Source organism: Pongo pygmaeus, chromosome 15 (genome assembly GCF_028885625.2).
Source record: "Pongo pygmaeus isolate AG05252 chromosome 15, NHGRI_mPonPyg2-v2.0_pri, whole genome shotgun sequence".
Lineage (NCBI taxonomy): Eukaryota > Metazoa > Chordata > Mammalia > Primates > Hominidae > Pongo > Pongo pygmaeus.
The window spans coordinates 53,916,249-53,940,859 of record NC_072388.2 but is presented as its reverse complement, the minus strand read 5'-3'; the positions used below and the strand labels follow the sequence as shown (position 1 = coordinate 53,940,859).

At 42.6% G+C, this 24,611-nt stretch overlaps 1 pseudogene; it reads left to right on the top strand.

Annotated features, from left to right (window-relative positions):
* The first annotated feature begins 7,362 nt into the window (after nucleotides 1-7,362).
* On the top strand, nucleotides 7,363-22,047 carry LOC129012341 (cytochrome c oxidase subunit 5A, mitochondrial-like; annotated as a pseudogene).
* The last annotated feature ends 2,564 nt before the right edge of the window (nucleotides 22,048-24,611 follow it).

Genomic DNA, 24,611 nt, shown 5'->3' with positions numbered 1-24,611 from the left:
TGGTCCTAATCTCCCTGTCAGTGACTGATTCAACTCACATAATAATCTTATGGGAGTGTGATGTAATTCTAGCCAATAAAATGCAATGGGAAGCTGGCTGAGATACTTCTGAAAAAATCTTCTCTTACCCCTAAAAAGAGACATTCATTTTCTGTTGAAATGCATTACTTTCCTAAATAAAATCATATTTACCAACAATGAGAAAAAGAGAAACATGCAAGAAACCATCTGTTTGCTGCTAGTTGCCATTGTGACTGCAATGTGGTGTCTAGAACTATGGCTGTCATCCTGGAACCATGACAGGAGTTGGCTGAAGAAACAGGAGGATGGCAAAGTGGAAGGATGGAAGTTACCTGAGGCTGAGGACATCAGTGCACCTCTGATTTAACCAATCCTTGAGACTTCTTGTTATATGAGATAATAAATTCCATTGCTATTTAAGTCATGTATAGGACTTTAAAAATTTTATAGCTGAAAACATCCTGATATATATTTTATATTTTATTTGATATGTGGAAGAGAAAATAAAATATTGGAGGAAAGACACTAACCTCCTTTGGGGGCAAGCTCTACAATTGTCCAGTAATAAAATAATTTTGCTTTGCTGTGCTTCCAGAATGATCTTAAACTAATGATACCAGAAGTTGATAAAATCAGTGGGGGAAACAGTCTGTCTGTTAATGCATAAGATTGTGTTATTTAAGTAAATGAGTAGGCACTCATGTGACATTTTGAAATCTTCAAGAAAATGACATTTTCCAGTCATTGAAATTTAATTTGGGGGAGCCTGCAGCATTAGCATGAGACCAGCTAGGCTGTCCTTATTCTTCCCAAGCCCTAGCACACCTAATTCACAGGCACCTGCTACAGCAAAGGAGAAGCTGCCTGGCTAAAATAACCTAGTTACATCAGCCTGCTAAAAATGGTCCTGGGGATAGATTTTGCTCAGCATTGAGTTCTTTGAACAACAACAAAAAAAAACTCAGCAACTTATTCTGCAGTTTTAGGGTTTGCTGACTTTTTTTTACCAGGCGTAACTATGCTTTTATTGCCAAGTCTTACTTTGAAATACCAAAGACAACTTTTCAAAAAGCGGAGGTTGGATATCAACATTTCCTTACCAAAAAAAAAAAAAAAAAGCATTTGTTTTGTTTATTAGTAATAAACCTGAATAGGGGTGCCTTCAGATACTTTCCTTGGAAAAGCTCATGGTGATTTGGCCTTTTTTCTTTTTTTGAGACGGAGTCTCACTCTGTCACCCAGGTTGGAGTGCAGTGGCATGATCTTGGCTCACTGCAACCACTGCTGCCCAAGTTCAAGCAATTCTCCTGCCTCAGCCTCCCGAGTACCTGGGATTACAGGTACCTACCACCGCGCCTGGCTAATTTTTGTAGTTTTAATAGAGACGGGGGTTTCACCATCTTGGCCAGGCTGGTCTTGAACTCCTGACCTTGTGATCCACCTGCCTCTACCTCCCAAAGTGCTGGGATTACAGGCGTGAGCCACTGCGCTGGGCCGATTTGGCTTTTTTTTTTTTGAGTGTACCATTATATAGGCTCTATCATGCCACTGTATTTTAGTTCACTATCACTGACAGAGAATCCCACTGACCTTTCACAGCAACTCACGCCTTGGCCCTTCTTAAGACTGCTGAGCTATGCATATTTTTGTGTGCCTTCAGCAAGACACACTCTGAACAGTAATGCCTACATGTATCACTAAAGTCAATTGAGCCTTTTTGTCCTTTCTCTTGATGTCCCTCCCCTCAGCAAAGCCAAAGTGTACCTTCAAAGTAGCATAAGGATGTCCTTATAAAATTACTGAAGGTGTGAGCATCTCATTGCTCCTCCTGGTTCAGAGGTATTCTGGTTTTCTTATCCTGGAGCTGATATTTTCACACCCAGATTATGTGCTCCTTAATGCCCCATTTTGCTCCCGTGGCTTCTGCCATCTGTTATTTTTACTATTGCTGCACTTTTCTAGCTTTCTGTGTTTCTTTCTCTCTCCTGCCTCTGTCCCTACCGTATCTCCAATATATTTTGACTTTCTTTCCAATAGGCTTGACTTCTATAGTCATCAATAGCCAAGAAGACTCCTGTTGATCTGCACATGATATCCCTCTGGTCTCTGCATGTTGAGTATGGATCTGAATCCTCTCCCTTTCTCAACTATTTCCTCCATTCCGTGCTACTCAGGGGCTGCTTTTGCATGGATGCATGCATTTTCTTTTTTACAGTTTTCAGTACTGGCAAAACTCTAGAGTTCTGTCCTCTGAATAATGCTAATTTGTGTGGTAATGGCTGAGTACAGGTGCCTATGCCTGTAATCCCAGCACTTTGGGAGGTCTAGGAGAAAGGATTGCCTGAGCCTAGGAGTTCAAGACCAATCTGGGCAACATAAGGAGACCCCGTCTCTACAAAAAATAGAAAAAGTTAGTTGGGCATGGTGGTGTGTGCCTGTAGTCCCAGATACTTGGGAGGATGAGGTTGGAGGATTGCTTGTACCCAGGAGTTCGGAGTCGCAGCGAGCTATAATTGCACCACTGCACTCCAGCTTGGGTGACAGATTGAGACCCTGTTTCTAAAAAAAACAGTGTGGTCACTAGCTCCATTTTTAAGTTCATTAAATCCTTCTAAAAAATACCCTAAATATGTTTCCACATCTGTGTTGTTCTGTGTGTTGGCACATCCAATTCTTTTTTTTTTTTCTTTCTTTTCTTGAGACAGAGTCTCACTCTGTTGCCCAGGCTATGGCACAGTCTTGGCTCACCACAACCTCCACCCCCCGGGTTCAAGCGATTCTCCTGTCTCGGCCTCCTAAACAGCTGGGAATACAGGCATGCACCACCATGCCTGGCTAATTTTTGTATTTTTAGTAGAGACGGGGTTTCTTTATGTTGGCCAGGCTGGTCTCGAACCCCTGACCTTGTGATCTGCCCTCCTCGGCCTCCCAAAGTGTTGGGATTACAGGCATGAGCCACTGTGGCCAGCCAGCACATCTAATTCTTAATTTCCTGCTTTAAGGAAGAAGTTGAGTTCTGATAAATAAAAGCCCTATTGGAACATCACAGGAAAAAAAAAAGAACGTGGAGTTTTTCAAGTTCCAAAATTATTGGCTGAGCCATCCTTCTTTCAAGAGCCTATACAAAGTATAAAATGAGTAAAGTTGGTATTGTTTGCCTCTTTCAATTCCACCCTTGCGCTTCTCCTGGGTGGCTGTCAAGCCATCCAGAGAAGACACAAGCACTCTGATGCACACCAACATGTTCCTATCCACCTACTGCAATGTCATCCCCATGACTTCTTCCCTCACTCTCTAAGCAAATTATTCCCAAGATCTATGATCGTGTGGTATACTTTGTTTCCATGTATGTTATTTCATTTAAAACATTTTAATGTAATTTTTGCATAGAGCTACCCCTCTCCCTTCATGAGATCTTTAAGGGCATACACTACTGATTTACTGAATCAGTGAGTGCATGAATAATCAATGAGAACAATTTCATTTACTACATCACACTAGTCAGAGACAAAAATACGTCTTCATTAAGTGCAGTGATATTTAAATTGCCACATTTGTCGATATTACATAAATGGAAGAAAATTAAAGAGTATGACCCTCCCTAAAGGCCATAGCCTTGTGATCCTTTCCTGAATCGTTAACTAGTCTTCATTACCTGAATGTGCTGGAGTGAAACTTATTGGCCTTTCCAAAGGCTGACATTTCTCTTGGTGCCTATTCAAGGGTAAGATGACTTACATGTTCTTTTCAGGGAGTTTGATTTCAAATGTTGGCAGATTGGACCTTATTATCATGGATGGGACTAAAATTTGCACATTGTTATCAAAGATAAATTATATGAATCTGAGGCTAGACACAGTGGCTCATGCCTGTAATCCCAGTGCTTTAGAAGGCCAAGGCAGGAAGATCACTGTAGGCCAGGAGTTTGAGACCAGTCTGGGCAACATAGCAAAACCCTATCTCTAAAAAAAAAAATTTTTTTTTTTTTTTAGATGGAGTCTCGCTCTGTTGCCCAGCTGGAGTGCAGTGGTGCGATCTCGGCTCACTGCAAGCTCCACCTCCCAGGTTCACACCATTCTCCTGCCTCAGCCTCCCGAATAGCTGGGACTACAGGTGCCCGCCACCACACCCGGCTAATGTTTTGTATTTTTAGTGGAGATAGCGTTTCACCTTATCAGCCAGAATGGTCTCCATCTCTTGACCTCGTGATACGCCCGCCTTGGCCTCCCAAAGTGCTGGGATTACAGGCGTGAGCCACCGCGCCCAGCCTACAAAAAAATTTTTTAAAGTAGCAGGGCATGTTAGCACACCCGGTAGTTTGAGCTACTTGGAAGGCTGAGGGAGAGGACTTCCTGAGTCCAGGAGTTCCAGACCAGCCTGGGCAACATAGCGAAACCCCATCTCTACAAAAAATTCAAAAATTAACCAGGCATGGTGGCACGTGCCTGTGGTGTCAGCTACTAGGGAGGCTGAAGTGGGAGAGTCACTTGAGCCTGGGAGGCCAAGGCTGCAGTGAGTTGTGATCACACTACTGCACTGCAGCCTGGGTGACAGAACAAGATTCTGTCTCAAAAAAAAAAAATGTAGCCAGGCATGATGGCATGCAACTGTGTTCCCAGCTACTTGGGAGGCTGAGGTGGGAGGATCACTTGAGTCCAGAAGGCTGAGGCTGCGGTGAGCCATGTTCATGCCACTGCGCTTTAGCCTAGGTGACAAAATAAATAAATAAAAACACAATTTAATATTCATCTAAGTGACAATTGAATCTGGTAATTTTTTTTTTTAGCAATAGAGATCAAAGTAAAAAACCTGACAACGTTTTAGTCCAGTCTGAGTACCCTTTTATTTGATTCCCTGTCAGTCTTATGGAACTGTCGGTAAAATCTAAATCCAGAGCCGGACTCACAAGTACCTAATTATTTTTTAAAAGCTGTTTTCAAATACTTAAGAAAATGCAAACTATTTTTTCCCTACAAATTATTTTCCCCTATTCATTGGGAAAAAAATTAGAGAAAGGGCCAGAAAACATTTTGTTCATGTGATAAAAGCAAATTGCAAAACAACATACACTATATGCTAACATTTATACAAATCTTAAAAACATACAAATCACACACACACACACACACACACACACACACACACACACACACAACAATACTTGGTATTGCTTATGGACAGCTACAATTGCAATAAAAGCCTAAAGACTTGAATGAAAAATACCCAAAACAACTTCAGAATAATAGTTACCCCTGGGGAGAAAGGAAGGGGGAAAGAATTGGAATGGGGAACAAAAGAGCTTCAATTTTGTCCATAACATCATATTTAAGAAAGAAAATATGCGAACAAAATATGGTGAATCTGTGGATGTTTGTAAAATTACTCTGATATTTTTTGCATCTTAGATATATTTCATGAAAGTAACAAGTAAATGCAAATTTTTCACTTGAAAATTTTAGAAGAAATTGTGATGTGAATACCTTTGAGAAGAAAACCAATAAACTTATTAATTACCTCTAGGTAATATTGACATGAAACAAGAAAACCTTAGATTCATTCTTATTTTCTGCTCTTATCCCAAAGCATTTGTGAAACATAGGCACTATTAGCTAAACATTTAAAAGCCTTACTATATAAAACATAATTCTTTGTTAAGTGGAAAAAGTGAAGCTATGATTTCTACCTCTATTTATGGGCATGACTGCTCTATTCTTCCACTGAGAAGACAATAACAGATCCTAGGCATTTATAAGACACGTGGAATTTGAAGTCTAGGGGCAGGCAAATGCTTCTGTAATGCTGTAAAGAGCATACACGGAAATGGCAATGAGACGGATATCAAAGTTCTCCTCTCACCCCTAAATCGTCCTTCTGTCAGTTGCTTTTCTAATTGGTTCCATATTCTTGAAAGGGGAGTTCCCTGACCCCCCTCACTGGACGTGCGACAGGGGTGTGTCTCCTTATGGGAGGGGGAGCACGCAGACAGGCAGGTGCAGGAGCTGGGGTGAGCGCTTTTGGACTCCAGCCCCATTGTAGGATCTAGGGGTGGGTGCCTGCAACTCCTGAAGCCCCAGCAGGCATGTTACAGTGCTCTTTTAACTCTGCCATCCGCAGACAGCTTAAGTGTTAACCAGCTCAGTGCCCTCTTGGTACCCGGGTTCTTGTCTGGCATCCAGGAATAATCAGGTCACATGGACAAACTGAAGGATGGTAAATGCAGGGGATTTTATTGCCAGACGGAAGTGGCTCTCAGCAGAATGAATGGAGAGCTGGAAAGAGGATGGAGTGGGAAGATGATCTTGCCATGGAGTTCAGCCATCCCGCAGCCAATCTCCTATCCAACCATCCCCAGCCGAACTTCTCTCAATGTTTAAACGTTGCTTCTCTTCTCTCCTTTTCTTCCATGCCACGTCACTCTTTTGCTCCTCTGCTCTTCTGTTCATCTGCCCATGGAGCCTGGGGTTTGGGGTTTATATGGGTACAGGATGGGGGGCGTGGCAGGCCAAAAGGCGACATTTGGGCATGAAAACAGGAATGGCTGTTTTCATTTCGGGCCATGGGTTTCCAGGCTTGGGGGTGGGGCCCATCATTTCCCTGGCTCCTGTCCGTATCACTCTCAGAATGTGTACACAAAGCAAAGAGATACATGGCTGACCTGTTACAAAACAGTACCATTCAATGACCAAGCACAGTGGAGGGCCCAGGGAGCCCAGAAATACATAAGGAGAAATGCACAGGATCCCAGCCTGCTTTATGGACATACGGCAAAGTCTGTGGTCATACTGCATCAAGTGCCCACATTCTTGATCCATATGCTTCCTGCAAAATAAATTGCAAATATGTTGTTAGGGCTAATGAAGCCTCACCAGGCTCTAAACAAAAAGCTAAATAATTATTAATTATTTTACTTTTGCCTAAAAAGTGTAAAAGTCTTGTGAAAAAAAAAGAAAAGGCATCACTTATTTTAAAGGAGTGCCAGAGACCTATGTCAAAAGCACCACCCAACATAAAGAAATCATTCTGGGATAATATTAGATACCTGATGAGAAGGAGAGCTAGTAACACCAAAGCACACTCAGAGGGCTTTTGCTAGCTGAGAACATCCTGGGTTCTGTGCAAGGCATTCTACCTTTTCCCATGCTGGTCTTTACTTGCCTCAGGGGAGTAGATGGCAACTTAGAACTCAAGGTAGATTTGTTTTTCCTTAAAGAAATGTTCAGGTAACATCTAAAGGCCTCTTCTACAACACACAGATCAAAGGCTCATTGAAAGCATTTACAGGCAGTGGTTCACAACCTTAGCTGCACTTTACAATCACCTAGGGAGTTTTGGAAAAGTAGGATGCATAGTGACGGCCCCAGAGCAACTGAATTAGAATCTCTGGGAGGAGGAGCCCAGGTATGGGTGATTTTGATGAACAATGAAGAATTACTGCCAAAGGGACAGGGAGTGCTGGCCAAAGTGCTGGTCTTGGGGATGGGGGTGGGCTATGCAGGGAAGCTTGATTTATATCACGTTTGCCTATTTCATGGTGTAAATACTCCCATCGTGGCCAATTTCAAGCTACTAATGTGAAGCTGGGAAGAGATGCGCATAATCTGCTCTCACTAGCACCTGAGCGCCAGCTCCAGCACACCACAGTCAGGAGCTTTTGATGATGAAGTTACAGTAAGGGATGGAAAGGCAACATAGTATGTCCTGGTGCTCTTCTGTCCCCTTTATAACATCTCACCCCTGACAGGAGGATGAGAGAAGAATCAACTGGAACCAGCGGCTCCCAGGTCAGGCAGGAAGGTAAGCCAGAAGATCCCAAGTGTCTGTTAGTGTGAAGGACACCAAGACAAGGTCTCTCTTCCTCTTGTAGAAGATCCACGTTGAGATGGAGTTGGCCTCCCGATGAAGGGAGCCTTTCTCTGGGTTCCTGACCCAACGACGGCAGCACATGATTCATACAAGATGCTGAGCCCTGGATCTCCATGACAGTACAGTTGAATGTTCCTTTTTCCCTGGGGATCTGGTCATCCAGAGGATTCCCTAGTGATCCTCTTGGGCCTCTGCCAAATATCCCATTTGGAATATAAGGATTCTTTTCCAGACATCTGAATGTATGCATTTTCTCCTCTTAAATTATCAGGGTTTCTCTTAACCAACACAGCTCCCAGCTCATTATCCTAAGCCTTTCTTTTATAGGTAATAAGCTAGCTTTGATAATAGCCAGCTTTTCTTTTGGATTTTTCTGAAAGAATTTGGTTTCTATTTTATAGGTGTTCAACTCTTTACATGCGTGACTGATCTTTACATCTGCTTTCAAAAGATTCTTCTCTGTATTTACAGGGCAAACTTTCTCTGAATTGTTTTTTCAGTGAAAATTCATTTTTTTCCTTGATGCAATTCTGAAAGAACTTAAAAGTTTCTGCCAAAGCTTTGGCCTCTCCCTTCCTGTTTTGTTGTTGTTGTTGTTTGTTTCCTGCAATGACACGTACTCATTTGGAGACTTTTAAGATGATCTTTAAGTGTGCCAATTAATTTACCTTCTTTCAGTTAGTGTACGTTTGGTTTCTTTTTTCTTCAAGAGGTTTTTGTTTTTTGTTTTTTGTTGTTTTTTTTGTTTGTTTGTTTGTTTGCTTTGTTTTTTTTTGAGACGGAGTCTCACTCTGTCGCCCAGGCTGGAGTGCAGTGGTGCGATCTCGGCTCACTGCAAGCTCCACCTTCTGGGTTCACGCCATTCTCCTGCCTCAGCCTCCCGAGTAGCTGGGACTACAGGCGCCTGCCACTATGCCCGGCTAATTTTTTGTATTTTTAGTAGAGACGGGGTTTCACCACGTTAGCCAGGATGGTCTCGATCTCCTGACCTCGTGATCCGCCCGCCTCAGCCTCCCAAAGTGCTGGAATTACAGGCGTGAGCCACCGCACCCGGCCAAGAGGTTTTAAATAATTAACTTATCAGTACCAATCCATTTATTCAAGCTCCTTTTTGTTTATCTTCATGATATCCAATTGTAAGTTCCCACCATCTAGGCTTGCTTCTTCAAGAACCGCAGCCTAATCTCCCACTTTTAGCACATGTTCACCCAGAGGCTTGCTTTTTATCATTTAGTGCTTGTCCCTTGTGGCTGGGCCCAGTGGCTCATGACTGTAATCCTAGCACTTTGGGAGGCCGAGGCAGGAGGATCACTTGAGCCCAGGAGTTTGTAGACCAGCCTGGGCAATATAGGAAGACCCTGTCTCTACAAAAAATTTAAAAATGAGCTGGGTGTGTGGGTGCACAGCTGTAGTCCCAGCTACTTGGGAGGCTTAAGTGGGAGGATCGCTTGAACTGGGGAAGTTGAGGCTACAATGAGCCAAGATTGCGCCATTGCACTCCAGCCTGTGCAACAGAGCAAGACCGTGTCTCAAACACAAACAAACAAAAAGCCTTGTCTCATGTGCAATTTAGAGTTTCTAATTTTTTTTTTCTGTTAGATAAGGCAATTTACTCTCCCATTCCACTTTTCGCTTTATGTTTCCTTTTTTTTTTGTTTTGTTTTGAGACAGAGTCCCGCTCTGTCACCCAGGCTGGAGTGCAGTGGTGCAATCTCGGCTCACTGCAACCTCCGCCTCCCGGGTTCAAGTCATTCTTCTGCCTTAGCCTCCTGAGTAGCTGGGATTACAGGTGTGTGCCACCAGGCCTGGCTAATTTTTTGTATTTTTTTTTTAGTAGAGATGGGGTTTCGCTATGTTGGCCAGGCTGGTCTCAAACTCCTGGACTGAAGTGATCCACCCGCCTCAGCCTCCCAAAGTGCTGGGATTATGGGATTACACTGTTAACAATGGATGCCACCATATCCAGCCCTTTATGTTTTCTTGAAAACCAGAATTTTCATCCAAAGCATCTTTTAGTGCTTCTGAATTTGTTTTCATTCTTGTCATGTATTTTGAAAGCCGTTTTGGTTGCAGCTACTTGAAGTTGTATGTGTTTTGATGCATCTTCTAAAGACTGAATCTGTCTTTTAATGACAATCATACCTCAACTTGTTTTAAATGTTCAGATTTCTCTTCTGTCAGTCGTTTTCTCAAACTCTTTAAGCCCAATAAAAGAGTTGAAAATTTCCAACTCTTTATTAATGGCCTCCAGTTTTTCTATTTTTGATCATTTGTTCTCAAATGTGACTTGCGTTAAAATTATTCAAGGTCTCTCAATTCCTTTTTTTTTCTTCTTGAAGTGGATTCTTTATTTTGCCTTATTACTGGGACCACTGATGAAATTTAATGAGCTTTCAGGATTAGATATCACTAATTACCAATGTTAATTCCCTGATTTTTTTTGTGATTAAATAGGAGAGTGTTCTATGTAAACCCCCGAAAATATTTGGAGGTGAGTGATAGGGCATCACAAATAGTGATTACTCCCAAACAGTTTTAGATTTGTTTTGTTTGTTTTTTGGTTTTTTGTTTGTTTTGTTTTGTTTTTGAGACAGAGTCTCACTCTGTCACCCAGGCTGGAGTGCAGTGATGTAATCACAGCTCACTGAAACTTCTGCCTCCCAGGCTCAAGCGATTCTCCTGTCTCAGCCTCCCGAGTAGCTGGGATTACAGGCATGTGTCTCCATACCCAGCTAATTTTTGTATTTTTAGTAGAGACGGGGTTTCACTGTGTTGGCCAGGCTGGTCTTGAACTCCTGACCTCAAGTGATCCGCCTGCCTCAGCTTCCCAAAGTGCTAGGATTACAGGCGTGAGCCACTGCACCCAGCCAATATTTTTTTTTAAAGGTTTCTGGCCGGCACAGTGGCTAAAATACTAAAAATACAAAAAAATTAGCTGGGCGTGGCGGCACGAGCCTGTAGTCCCAGCTACTCTGGAGGCTGAGACAGGAAAATCGCTTGAACCCAGGAGGTGGAGGTTGCAGTGAGCTGAGATCGCACCACCGCACTCCAGCCTGGGTGACAGAGTGAGACTCCATCTAAAAAAAATGGTTTCTGTACTGCACTTGCAACTTTAGTGTAAGTTTCAGGTTAAAAAAAAAAAGATTTTTTTTAATGCAGTTTTTAGGTTCACAGCAAAATTAAGCGGAAAGTACAGAGAGTTCCCATATATCCACATTCCCACATATGCACAACCTCGAGCACTGTCAACATCCCACACTACAGTGATACATTTGTTACAACTGATGAACCTACATTGATACATCATTATCACCCAAGGTCCATAGTTTACATTAGGTCTCACTCTTGGTGTTATATATTCTTTGGGTTTTGAAAAATATTTAGTGGAATGTATCCACCGTTGCAGTATTGTACAGAATAGCCTCACTGCCCTAAAAGTCATTTCTTTGTGCCCTGACTATTCATACCCTTTCCTCCAATCCCTGGTAACCACTTATCTTTTTACCATCTCCATAATTTTGCATTTTCTAGAATGTCATATACTTGGAGTCATACAGTATTTAGCCTTTTCTTTCTTTTTTTTTTTTGAGACAGTCTCTGTCGCCCAGGCTGGAGTGCAGTGGCACAATCTTGGCTCAGTATAACCTCCACCTCCTGGGTTCAAGCAATTCTCCTGTCTCAGCCTCCCAAGTAGGTGAAATTACAGGCGCCTGCCACCATGCCCGGCTAATTTTTGTATTTTTAGTAGAGACAAGGTTTCACCATGCTGGCCAGGCTGGCCTCGAACTCCTCACCTCGGGTGATCCGCCCACCTCAGCCTCCCAACGTGTGCGATTACAGGTGTGAGCCACCGTGCTCAGCCATAGCGGCCTTTTTAAAATTCTTCTGAATGAGGTTAAGATTGTAAAATATTTAATGTCTTTCTCCAGAAGGGCAAAAGTGGCCAGTTATTTGTCTCTACTTGCATAAAGTAGACTTCTAATAATTAGAAATATGACTAGGAATAACACCATTTTCCACAGCAATCCATGAGGACCTGGGCCTGGGATGAGGTACCTGGTTATGCCGCCACCACCTGGCACAGTGTCCCCAGGACAGGTGTGACACAGAGCATCATCACCATCACTCTGAACCCCTCAGGTTGCCGGGACACTGCCAGCCACATCAGATGCAGAGAGCACCAGCAAGCATTGCACCTAGAACCAAACCAGCAGCTGGCAACAGGCACAGACTTCAGTGGAAGCAGGGGAGGGAAGCCCATAAAATGCTGGCCAAAAGCTCCTCCTCTCCTGAGTACATATTTCACTCCGAGGCCATGAGGGCTTTATTCTGCCACAAAGGTCAAAGAAAACTCCCCATTCTCAGCTCCCTCCTTGATTTTTGTCTAGCCTTTGAATGTGAATGGGGCAATTTACTGGAGGAGTCATACAAATTGTTTCAACTTACTTCACTACTTTTAACTTTAAAAAGCTAATGACAAGGTGGGGCGCGGTGGCTCATGCCTATAATCCCAGCACTTTGGGAGGCCAAGGAGGGTGGATCACAAGGTCAGGAGTTCGAGACCAGCCTGGCCAATATGGTGAAACCCCATCTCTACTAACCTGTAATCCCAGCTACTCGGGAGGCTGAGGCAGGAGAATTGCTTGAACCCGGGAGGCAGAGGTTGCAGTGAGCCAAGATCTCGCAACTGCACTCCAACCTGGGCAACAGAATGAGACTCCGTCTCAAAAAAAAAAAAAAAAAAAACACGCTAAGGACGAAGCAAGTGGTACTTTCAAAGTCTTCACATTTCTAGAATGTGGAGTCCAACTGTGATCAAGGAAATAATTAATAATTCTCACATGATTCCTGCATGCGGGGTGAAATGTTTGACGACAGAAGCCCTTCAGGTTGCTACTGTTCAAAATAATAATCTGAGGGGGTATTGAGTGCTGGAGGGATCTCCTCTCTCTCACAAAGGCAAGAGTATTGGGCCAACTGAGTATCTTTTCAATGTGGCACCTGAAAAGTGCCACAGTCTCCAGTCCTGGAGCCACGACTGGTCCAGTTCAATGAGTAGCTCTATCTTGTTAACAATGAAACTGTGGCTCAGCTGGGGATTGGTTGATTTTAACTGGGTAGGGATGAGTAAGTTTGCTGACCTCAGCTGGCTTTGCTCATGTGTCCCAGGGTTACCTGGGGGTCAGCTGATCTGGGCTAAGCTGGGCAGCTCTTCTAATCTCAGCTGGACTTGCTCATGTGTTTTGGGGTCAGCAGAGGGTCAGCTGATGTGGGCTGGGCTGGGCAAGCTCAATGTATCTCTGGGTCTGCAGGGAGTCAGTTGATGTAGGCTGGCCCTAGCTATGCACTAGGACCTGCCTTACCTGTCTCTCATCCTCTTCCTAGAACAACAGGAGAGCTTACTCGTGTCTTCCCTTGGCTATAGCAGAGGCACAAGAAAGCCTTTGGAGGGTAATGATCCAATCTGCATTTTGAAATATTTTCTCTGGCTGCAGGATGTCAGCAACTATTTTGATGGCCTTTTCTCTCCATGAAGTCCTCATCCTCAGAGAAACAAAAAGTTATCTGGAACTGGGATATAGAGTAAGTGCAGATGTGAATGTCCATTGCTTCTTTCGTTTCTGTGGTTCACTTCACCAGCTCCAGAACCACACCATCTTTGCCAGGATCTGCACCTGCAAAATGCAGGCCCTGTACTCTCCTTCCTTCCCCATGTAACTCCATCTTGAAACAAACGCTTGAGTCTAGTTAGTGGAATCTACATCACCCATATGCACCCTAACAAGAAGGAAATCTTGGAAAGGGAGTTTGGGGTTCTACATCGAGAAGGCAGGATTTCTACTGAGGAACTATGATAATGAAGAGAGACTATTTGGAAGATTTTGGGCAGCTGCGAATGACAGATGTTCATGACAGTTGCCGTACTTGTCTCATGTGATCTGGCTACTCAGGGCAAAGCTGCTCATCTATAGACTGGACATAAAGCAAAGCATTGCCATTTAAGACGGCTTGTAGCAGAACTCTGCCCAATAGGAACAGGGAAGGATAAACTGGCCCAATTTAATCCTCTTTCAGGGAATCTGAAAGTGAGACATACAAAGAGGGTCAGCAGTGAGCAGGCAGAGAAAGTCAGGTTACAAGAATGGGAGTCAGACAAAAGTAGGAAGTAGAGCGACACCGTCATCTGAGTCAGATGCGATAGTTACAAAATCTGTTATGGTGTCACTACATTTGCCACAGTATCTGGACTAAGATTCTAATTTTATGTAGAGCCTGATGTAGAACTCCCATCACATCAGACTTGAAAACATCTCTGCTCTTGTAATCTATAAAGATCCAACTCACTGCACCCACTAGAAAAGATAAAAATCAATATAAAGCAGCAAATTCTATGTCCAAATGTTGCCCACCAGATTTGAGCTCCTAAAGGGGCCATGTGTGGTTAATTTGTGTATCATGCCCAAGCATCTAGTACTTTTGGGAAGCACTCAGGAGATGGTCGTTGAAAATTGAAATGAGGGTTTTAGCAATAAGTGCTATGGGATTCAGAGTAGAGAACAATCACTGTTATAACTGTAGTGCACTACATATGCTGGGTTTATCCTCTCACCACAGATCCATCTGCCTTTCCTCTGCCCTCCTCTGTATCTTACAAGGATGATTTCCAAGGACTGCATGCCCTGTCCTCCCTTATTCTGTAGCTTCTTATTGGGAATGGCCAAAGAGAAGCCCTACTCCTGGTAGTGGGAAGAGGGAAAGAGGAATTGGTTTCCTATCACCCTCTATGGCCACAGCTACTGCCAGGTTGCCTCTTTTCCATGGCTCTAGCTGCACAGTCTCTGGTGACACTGTGCCTTTCCCTTGTCTCTTCAGGCCTGCAGTGGTAATAGATTTTAGCTGTCATTAATCCCTGGGTACTTTACTAGCCTTTGATAGGTCTCTCAATCCTGTCCACCCCTCTGAAAATAGTCCCTCTATTAAAATTTTCAGTAAAACCCATTAAGTGTGTCATCTATTTCTAGCCAGCACCCCGACTGATACATTGTATTCATATTCCAAAAAGGAGGGAATAGTTCTGTACTTGTCCCCAAGTAGTCTTACTACCTGGCCTTACCAAGTAGGGCAAGTTCACACAGTCTGAAAGAATGTACAAAACAGCCTTTTGCTTCTAGCACTGGAGATACAGGAGTGATTCCTCTGTTTCTTCTAGTAGTTTCTACTCCCCTAGATTCTCTCACTGTGGCCAGGTCTCAGCCTCTCCTTCTCCCATCCCCTTCACAGAGAAGCCTCCTCCCCTGTAATCTCTCTCTCTCTCTTTCTCTCCCCCTCCCTCCTCTCTCTCTCTCTTTAATCTCTCTTTCTCTTGACTTCAGGGACCCACTACTCCTGGTGCTGACTGTCAGTCTTTGGACCTTGTCTGGTTTTTCCAGATGGGGTTGGGGTTTCCAATACTGGAAGCTCAAGGTAGAAGGATAAAAAAGAGGCCTTCTTGGTGGTCTGCCCTCAGGTTGTGGTGTCTATAAAATAATCAGATGGTTTTAACAGGTAAGATTAAACATCCTGTAGGTATTTCCTGCATTTGCTGGAAGGTGTGCTAGATGGCTGGGTGTCTTTGATTAGGTTGACTCTAGGAAGAGAAAGGGAAAAAGTGGAGAGCTGACCCCCATCTTACCGCCTTAGAAACTGAGGCCGGGTGCGGTGGCTTATGCCTATAATCCCAGCACTTTGGGAGGCTGAGGCGGGCAGATCACAAGGTCAGGAGTTCGAGATCAGCCTTGCCAATGTGGTGAAACCCTGCCTCTACTAAAAATACAAAAATTGACTGGACGGGGTGGCATGCACCTGTAATCTCAGCTATTTGGGAGGCTGAGGCAGGAGAATCGCTTCAGCAGGGAAGCAGAGGTTGCAGTGAGCCAGATCGCACCATTGCACTCCAGCCTGGGCATGGCAGTGAGACTCCTTCTCAAAAAAGAAAACAAAAAGCCAAAGGAAAAACAAAGAAACTGACTGGGGCTGAGCTTTGAAAAAGAGATAAAATTAGGCTGGGTGTGGTGGCTCACACCTGTAATTCCAGCACTTTGGGAGGCTGGGATGGGCGGATCACTTGAGTTCAGGAGTTTGAGACCAGCCCGGGCAACATGGTGAAATTCCATTTCTACAAAAAATACAAAAATTAGCCAGGCATGAAAATTAGCATGGCACAGTCCTGTTGTCCCAGCTACTCAAGAGGCTGAGGTGGAAAGATAGCTTGAGCCTGGGAGGCAGAGGTTACAGTGAGCTGAGATCATGCCACTGCACTCCAGTCTGGGTGGCAGAGCGAGACATAAGACCCTGTCTCAAAATATAATAATAATTGAAAAAGAGATAAGATTAAACATGTAAGAGGACAGAGGGCATTTCACAAAGAGGGAGCAAAGAAGGTGGGCAAATATAGCATTTGGGAAGAAATTGGTACACCACTTTGTCCAGTTGATGTAAACAAGTAGGGGGAGATGGGTTTGGAGAGCTAAGTAAAGAACCAATTTGGGGGCCTTAAGTGCTACGATAAGAGATTTAAGAAGTCTTTAAAGGTTCTTAGCAGGGCTGTTTTTCATAATTCACATATAAAATGAGTTGTAAGGGTAGATAAAATGACAAGTTAAAAAATAAACACACTTATTCAGATGTGAGATTGTGAAGGGCTATGTCCTAGTAGTGGTCCTTGAAAACTTTATAGAAGAAACTACACTTTGCTTATGGGCTAAATGTGGTAGAAAAGGAAAAGTAGAAGATAAGAATGACCTCAAAGTTTTAAAATTGAGAGATTGAGAGAATGACATGCTTAGGTAACAATAGAAAAACTTAGAGACAGCTATTAATAGTTTCGGATGAAAGATTTCAGTTTGAGGTGTACTGCCTTTAGATCACTACAGTGCCTCCTAGTGGAGTTGGAAATGGAGCCCTGAAACACAGTAAGAATTGGAGACAATTGCAAAGGTGATTATTTGAAGTTATGAGTGAGTGACACCTCTGAGAAAGACTTCACATTAAATCTGTGGGTCAAGAACTAAGCTTCGTCATTTGCAACAGCATGGATTTACCTGGAGGACATTATATTAAGTGAAATAAGCCAGGCACAAAAAGAAATACCACATAATCACATTCATATGTGGATTCTAAAAATTTGGAATACCGAGAAGCAGGAGTGTAGACTGATGATTGCCAGAGCTGGGGAGGGAAGTGGAGAGATGTTGGTCAGAGGACACAAACTTTCAATTGCAAGGTAAAAAAGTTTGGGGAATCTACTGTAGAGCACAGTGACTATAATTACTAAAACTGTATTGCATAATTGAATATTGCTAAGAAAGTAGATTTTCAGAGTTCTTACCATAAGAGAATGATGTGTATGAGGTAATGCATATATTAATTAGCCCAATTTAGGCATTCCACAATGTATACATATTTCAAAACATCATACTGTACACCATAAATATATACAATTTTAATTTGTCAATTAAAGAAATAATTTTTTCATTGGAAGAACATACAAGATTTTTTTAAAATGAATTTAAAAAATAAGATGTAAAAAACAAAACCAAAAAACTAGCACCTTTCAGGAGCTGGAGAAGAAAACAGATTTGTGAAGGGAGTCAGTACAGAAACAATTTGAAAAATGGGCAAAGAAAAAGGTAGAGAAATGAGACAGTAGAGAAATGAGACAGCATAAGAAAACCAAGGAGTGATTTTCCAGAAAGGGTAAGCTTCACATTTGAATTTTAACACATCCATCGCAGCCTTTACAAAACCATCCTTCAAGATTTAAAAAATAAAATAAGAGAATAAAGCAATGGGACAAACTGTGTGAAAAAGTTGTGTTAAATTGGGACGGTTTGAACATGAAAATAAATAAGACTGGGTGTGGTGGCTCACACCTGTAATCCCAGCACTTTGGGAGGCCAAGGCGGGAGGATCACTTGAGCCCAGAAGTTCAAGATCAGCCTGGACAACACAGTGAGACCCCATCTCTACAAAAAATTATTTAAAAAATTAGCCAGACACGGTGGCACATGCCTGTAGTCCCAGCTACTTCGGAGGCTGAGATGGGCCCTTGAGTCTAGGAGGTCAAGGCTGCAGTGAGCTATGATTATACCACCACACTCCAGCCTGGGTGACAGAGTGAGACCCCACTCACACGCACACACACACAAAAAAGATAGCAAAAGGTGATCACATACTGAATAAAATAGGAATCCATTACAGTTGTGTTCAACCTGGTCAAAAAAATAAAAAAATACTACCTAAAAATGTCAATCTACATTATTAAACATTGATGTAATCCTGAAGACACTGGAAGGTATATCAGTTATACGACCTTGGATACAATGAACAGAAAACTCAATTGAAATTAGCTTAAACAATATAACTGGATGATTGCTGGCTCATTCTCTGAAAAGACCACAAGTTAGGCAGGTTTTAGGGTTGGTCGAATCTGAAGGAAAACACCCACAATTCTTTTATTTCTACCTTCCTCGACCAGCCAGCCATATCTTCAGCCTGATTTCTCTAAAGCTACATGCTTCCGTGTTTATACCTGGGCTACATCCTTCCCTAAGAGAGGGCGCCTCTCCCAAACCTCCCATGATTTGTATCTTAGGGAACCAGCCACTGGGGCTAGGGGAAGGCTATAAGCTGACTGGCTTAGGCACTCATTGCTGAACAGACCACTACGGCCCTACCCCCTACAATGAAATCACCCTGAGGGGCACTAAATCAATCAGGGCCTGCCTCTGGATGTGGGGTGAATGGCCAGTCTCACTCAACTTTGAGACTGGTTAGGTAGGATCTGCAGATAGATACTGAATGTATACATTAGGTTGTGATTGGCCAAGTCAAAATATCAGTGGCTTAGCTGGGCGTGGTGGCCTGCACCTGTGGTTCCAGCTACTCGGGAGGATTAGGTGAGATCTCTTGGGAGGTGAGGGCTGCAAAGCACTAAGACTGTGCCTGTGAATAGCCACTGCTCTCCAGCCTGGGTGACAAAGCGACATTCCGTCTCTTAAAAACATCCAGTGGCTTTTGAGTTTTCTGAAGTCTGGACTTTTGCAGTCCGGATAGATATGGTAGCTCTGCCCCATAAAGTTATTTGGACCCAGGAGCCTCCTTCTAGCTCACCACCCTGATGACATTCCTTGGGTAGAGCCCTAATTCTCATTATACAAGGCAGGCTTTCTGCTCCAGGAAGCAGGATGGAGGAAGTGACAAAAAAGGAGTACAGGGGGCACATTTGAAGGAAGGTTCCCAGGAGCTGTCAGCATCGCTACTCTTTATCACATGGCCATACCCACCTGACAAGTAGGGTAGGAAATGAACTTTTTTATTTTTTTCTTTTTCCTTTTTTTTTTTGAGACAGAGTCTCATTCTCTCGCCCAGGCTGGAGTACAGTGGCGCAATTTCAGCTCACTGCAACCTCTGCCTCCTAGGTTCAAGTGATTCTCCTGCCTCAGCCTCCCAAATAGCTGGGATTACAGGTGTGCCCCACTACCCCCTGGCTAATTTTTGTATTTTTAGTAGAGACAGGGTTTCACCATGTTGGCCAGGCTGTTCTTGAACTCCTGACCTCAAGTGATTCACCCACCTCGGCCTCCCAAAGTGCTGGGATTACAGGTGTGAGCCACTGCTCTCGGCCGGAAATGAACTTTTTTCTGAGGTGGCCATTTGTCTGGCTAAACATTCTATTACTACGCAATGCAGGGGAAATAAATACTGGGGGACAATAGGCACTTTCGGCAACTTGAATAAATGAACCTATTAGAGTTGATTGATCTAAGCCTAGGTGACAAAATTAGTAAATTACATAGGAGAGTAGTTATTCATTTATAATCTGTCAAACAGGACAGGCGAGATGAGAAAAAATCCCGATTCAGAGGAATGAAATAATGAAAAGAGAAGAATAAATGGTAAGTTAAAATAACTCTGTTTATATACCGTTTCTGCCACCTAACAGTTGGGCAATCTTTAACAAGTTGCATAGCTTCAATAAGCCTACGATCTGTCTGTAAAATGGAGATAATATCATCTACTCCACAAAGCTGGGAAAAAATTGAGATAATATTTATTAGGTGCTTTGTAAACAATAATGCTCATACAGATCAAAGTTATTATTAGTAATAACAAAGCTTACAATGATGTAGTAAATATTTTAGAAAACACTGATTGAGTTAAAAGTGATATGAGACTTTTGTTATCTTTTAAAATCACTTTTTTAAAACATAACTGAACTTGTAGTTAATTTTTTTTAATTCTCACTAATTTTTTTCCTGCTGGTCAGGTCTCATTTGTTAAATTGTGTATTCAAAAAGCAGTTGAGCAAATATTCTCGCTGTATCATAACAAACTCATGAAACGCAAAACCAGAAACTTCAGATTAAAAAGAAATTTTAATTCCAATATTACAATATACATTCATTTCTATAGAAAAATAAATTTCACAAAATTATAATAAATTAAATAAATGGAGTCCCAAATTTCATACACACTCTCTTTTGCATAAAGAATAGGAATTAGTTTAGAAAAGGGTCTCACTGGCTTTGTGTAGTGCATTTACAAGTTATAGTGGGAAAAGCAAAGGGGCTAGTCTCATTTCTACTACACAATGGCCTCCATGTAAAGTGATGTCTTGGTCTGCAAGGCAGCCATAAGGTCAGGAGATTGGTTACATACAGGGAGATTAATTAAGTGAGTGTATTGAGATGAGAGCCAGAGCCGGGTTTTTCTCTGTCGCAGAAGGGAATTAACATTTCGGAAAGGGTGAAAACTAAACCTGGAAGCAGTGATCTCCTAGTAGCAATGATCACACCCAGCACCCAGATGGAGGCTTCTGAATACCATTCTCCACTAACAGAATCCAGAAGTCCTCGAAGAAATGGTTGATTTTAGGACTGGAACAAGGACAGTACAAAACGTTTCTGGAACATCTTGTTCGTCACAGAAGTAGGAAAGCAATCAAAGAATGATGAGGACATGTTAGAAGGAGAAGTCCTAATCTGAAGGGCTCTCATTAGCTAAATCTGGAAAAATTTGAATATCAAAATAAATGATAGCAACAGATTATCATCCATTGAATAAAACAGATAAGGGAGAAGGGAAAGCTTTCTTTTTTTTTTCTTTAAGAGACAGTCTCACTCTGTCACCCAGGCTGGAGTGCAGTGGCACAAGTACGGCTCACTGCAGCCTCGAACTCCTGGGCTCAAGTGATTCTCCTGCCTCAGCCTCCCCTGTAGGTGAGACTACGGGTATGCACCACCATTCCCAGCTAATCTTTTGATTTGTTTTCTTTTGTAGAGATGAGGTCTCACTATGTTGACCAGGCTAGTTTTGAACTCCTGGCCTCACAAGTGCACCTGCCTTTGCCTCCCAAAGTGCTGGAATTACAGGCATAAGCCACTGAGCTAGGCCAAGGAAAACTTTACCTTATAATAGAATGCCAACTAATAAATGTAGAAATAATAATGGAATTAGAATAGCATCATTTGCCAACTATTATAGTAAAATTGATTTAGGTAAGAACCAATAATGGATGCTAAAGCCAGTGGCGGGGGAGCTGGGGAATGTGATGAAGAACACGATATGCATATAACATAAAAGTAGCTCTCGCCGGCCCCCGCCAGCTGCGGAGCAAACCGCGAGCTCACACCGGTTTCTCTCCATCCTCAGCTTGTGCGCCACCATCGCCGTCGTGCTGGGGCAGCTCTCCGCCGCTGCGCGGTGACTGCAACCGCCCGGGCCGGCCCTCGGGGCCTCCTGCATTCCGCCCAACCCGGCCCCGCTGCGACTATCCACTCAGTTCACTGCTGTTCCCATGGGTCACATGAGACAGATGAGGAGTTTGATGCTCGCTAGGTAACATACTTCAACAAGCCAGATATAGATGCCTGGCAATTACGTAAAGGAATGAACACACTTGTTAGCTATGATCTGGTTCCAGAGCCCAAAATCGTTGATGCTGCTTTGCGGGCATTCAGACGGTTAAACGATTTTGCTAGTGCAGTTGGCATCCTAGAGGCTGTTAAGGACAAAGCAGGACCTCATAAGGAAATCTACCCCTATGTCATCCAGGAACTCAGACCAACTTTAAATGAACTGGGAATCTCCACTCCAGAGGATCTGGGCCTTGACAAAGTGTAAACCCCATGGATGGGCTTCGAAAGGATTTATTGATATTGCTACTTGTGTGTGAACAGTTACCTGGAAATACTGGTGATAATATATTACCTTATTTGAACAAGTTTTCCTTTATTGAGTACCAAGCCATATAAAGGTAACTTGGACTTTAATAAAAGGGAAATGAGTTTGAACTGAAAAAAAAAAAAGTAGCTCTCCACAAAATACCTATTAATAACTTTTAACCTAGTAAGTACAAAATACTTATTAATTAATTTTGCAGTGAAGAAATTCAGCAGACACCATCTTAACCAAGTGATAAAAGTCAACCCTAATAGAAATAGAACAAATTACATTGTTGCCTTCTGATGCTGCAGTGAGAACATAGCATCACTTCTGTGGTACGCCTCCATAAAAACCCACTACCAACAAATAACCTGAATCTAACCATGAGAAACTTAAGGCAAACTCAAGTGTAGGGATAGTCTACAAATTAATTGCCTGTTCTCTTTTAAACTGTCAACATGAAAGACATGGAAAAACTGAGGAATCTCCAAGTTGAAGGAGGTTAAAGAGACATAACAATTAAATTCAACACATGATCTTCTTTTGGTTCCTGGGTCAGAAAGGAAAGGGTGATTATAAAGCACATTATGGAGACAATCAGTGAAATATGAATCTAGTCTGCAGATTGGATATTAGTATTGTATCAATTTTAATTTATTGATTATAATGATTTTACTGGACTTTTATATGTTTTATATACAAAATGAGAGAGAAAAAGATAATATGGTAAAATGTTAATTGATTAGGGAATCTAAGTAAAGGATAAAGAGAAGTCTCTGAATTATTCCTGCAATTTGCTGTAAGATTGAAATTATTTTAGAATTATTTTTTAAAAGCATAATGTATCATATAAAATATATTAAATTTCAGTTCCCTGAAAGTTACAGGGCTTCTAGAAACATGACAGTGAGAGCATGGTTTTGGATCTTCTCAAACCCCCTACATATAAACAGAGAAACTAGACAACAAAATTAAAACTCATGGATAACATTTACAGCAAAAGAAGATGGCAAGGCATCCCCACAAACCACAGAATACAAGCATATGGGGACACACCATCATCAGCCACAAGACCTGCATGATGTTGGAGTGTGTGTAAGAGATAGGAAAGGGAGCCCATGGGACATTTGATAGACTGAGAACAGGATAATCCAAAGAGCAACAGCATTCACTGGAAAGCACAATGGGTCAATCCATGATTGGCAACTGAAAACTGGTAGGGGTTTTGCCCATTTTAATTGCAGATGAGCACAAGGAAACCCAGTAAGACCTAAAGGGGTGGGGACATTCTAGCCCCTCTGAATTTACAATACTGACTGTCCAAATCTCACTTCCAGGTCACAGGTCTGAGAGAAACTGCTGGGTGTGGGATCAAAATTGATCAAGATAGACACAACACATAAAAAGGAGATCCAGGCCGGGCGCGGTGGCTCACACCTGTAATCCCAGGATTTTGGGAGGCCGAGGCGGGTGGATCATCTGAGGTGGGAAGTTCAAGACCAGCCTGATCAACATGGAGAAACCCCGTCTCTACTAAAAATACAAAATTAGCCAGGCGTGGTGGCGCCTGCCTGTAATTCCAGCTACTCGGGAGGCTGAGGCAGAAGAATCACTTGAACCCGGGAGGCCCGGAGGTTGCAGTGAGCCAAGATCGCGCCAGTGCACTCCAGCCTGGGCAACAAGAGGGAAACTCCATCTCAAAAAAAAAAAGGAGATCCAGATAAAAAGTAAATAAGGAGAGCAGAGCCAGGAAATCTCAAAACTGCAGACAGCTATATATTTTAAACTTTACACAAAAGCAAAGAAGTACCTCAGTGATGTTAGCAAGATCTATCTGAACCTAGCCACCATTAGAAGTTCAGAAAAACTAATTTTACTTAAGAACGAACAATAGAAAAATACTAAGGTCAAATTCCAAATTTAGTAAGAGAAAAAAAGAGAATACGGAGCAGAATAACATTCCTACAAAAAATGACAGTACACCATAAAGACATATTCAAGAAGCAGATCAAAACTATAATGCGAAAAAAAAAACCCAAAAATTATAATGTGGCCAGACGCAATGACTCATATGGCTCATGCCTATAATAATCCCAGCACTTTGGGAGGCCAAAGTGGGTGGATCATTTAAGCCCAGGAGTTCCAGAACAGCCTGGGCAACATGGCGAAACCCCGTCTCTACAAAAAATTAGTTGGGTGTGGTGGTGCACGCCTATGGTTCCAGCTACTTGCGGGGCTGAGCCAGGAGGATCGCTTGAGCCCAGCAGTTCGAGACCAATCTGGGCAACATAGAGAAACCCCATCTCTAAAAAAGAGGAAAAAAGAAAAAAAATTATAGTAACGATTAACACTAAACTAGAAGAAAAAAGGGAAACACACTCACACACACACACACACACAAAATGCCTTAAGAGAAGTAGTAGATGAAAGGAGGAAGTTGCCTGTAGAACTAAGACAAAATAAAATTTAAAAGGGAGGCAGATGATAGAATATAAAGGTTATGTGATCTGACAGGGTAGCTA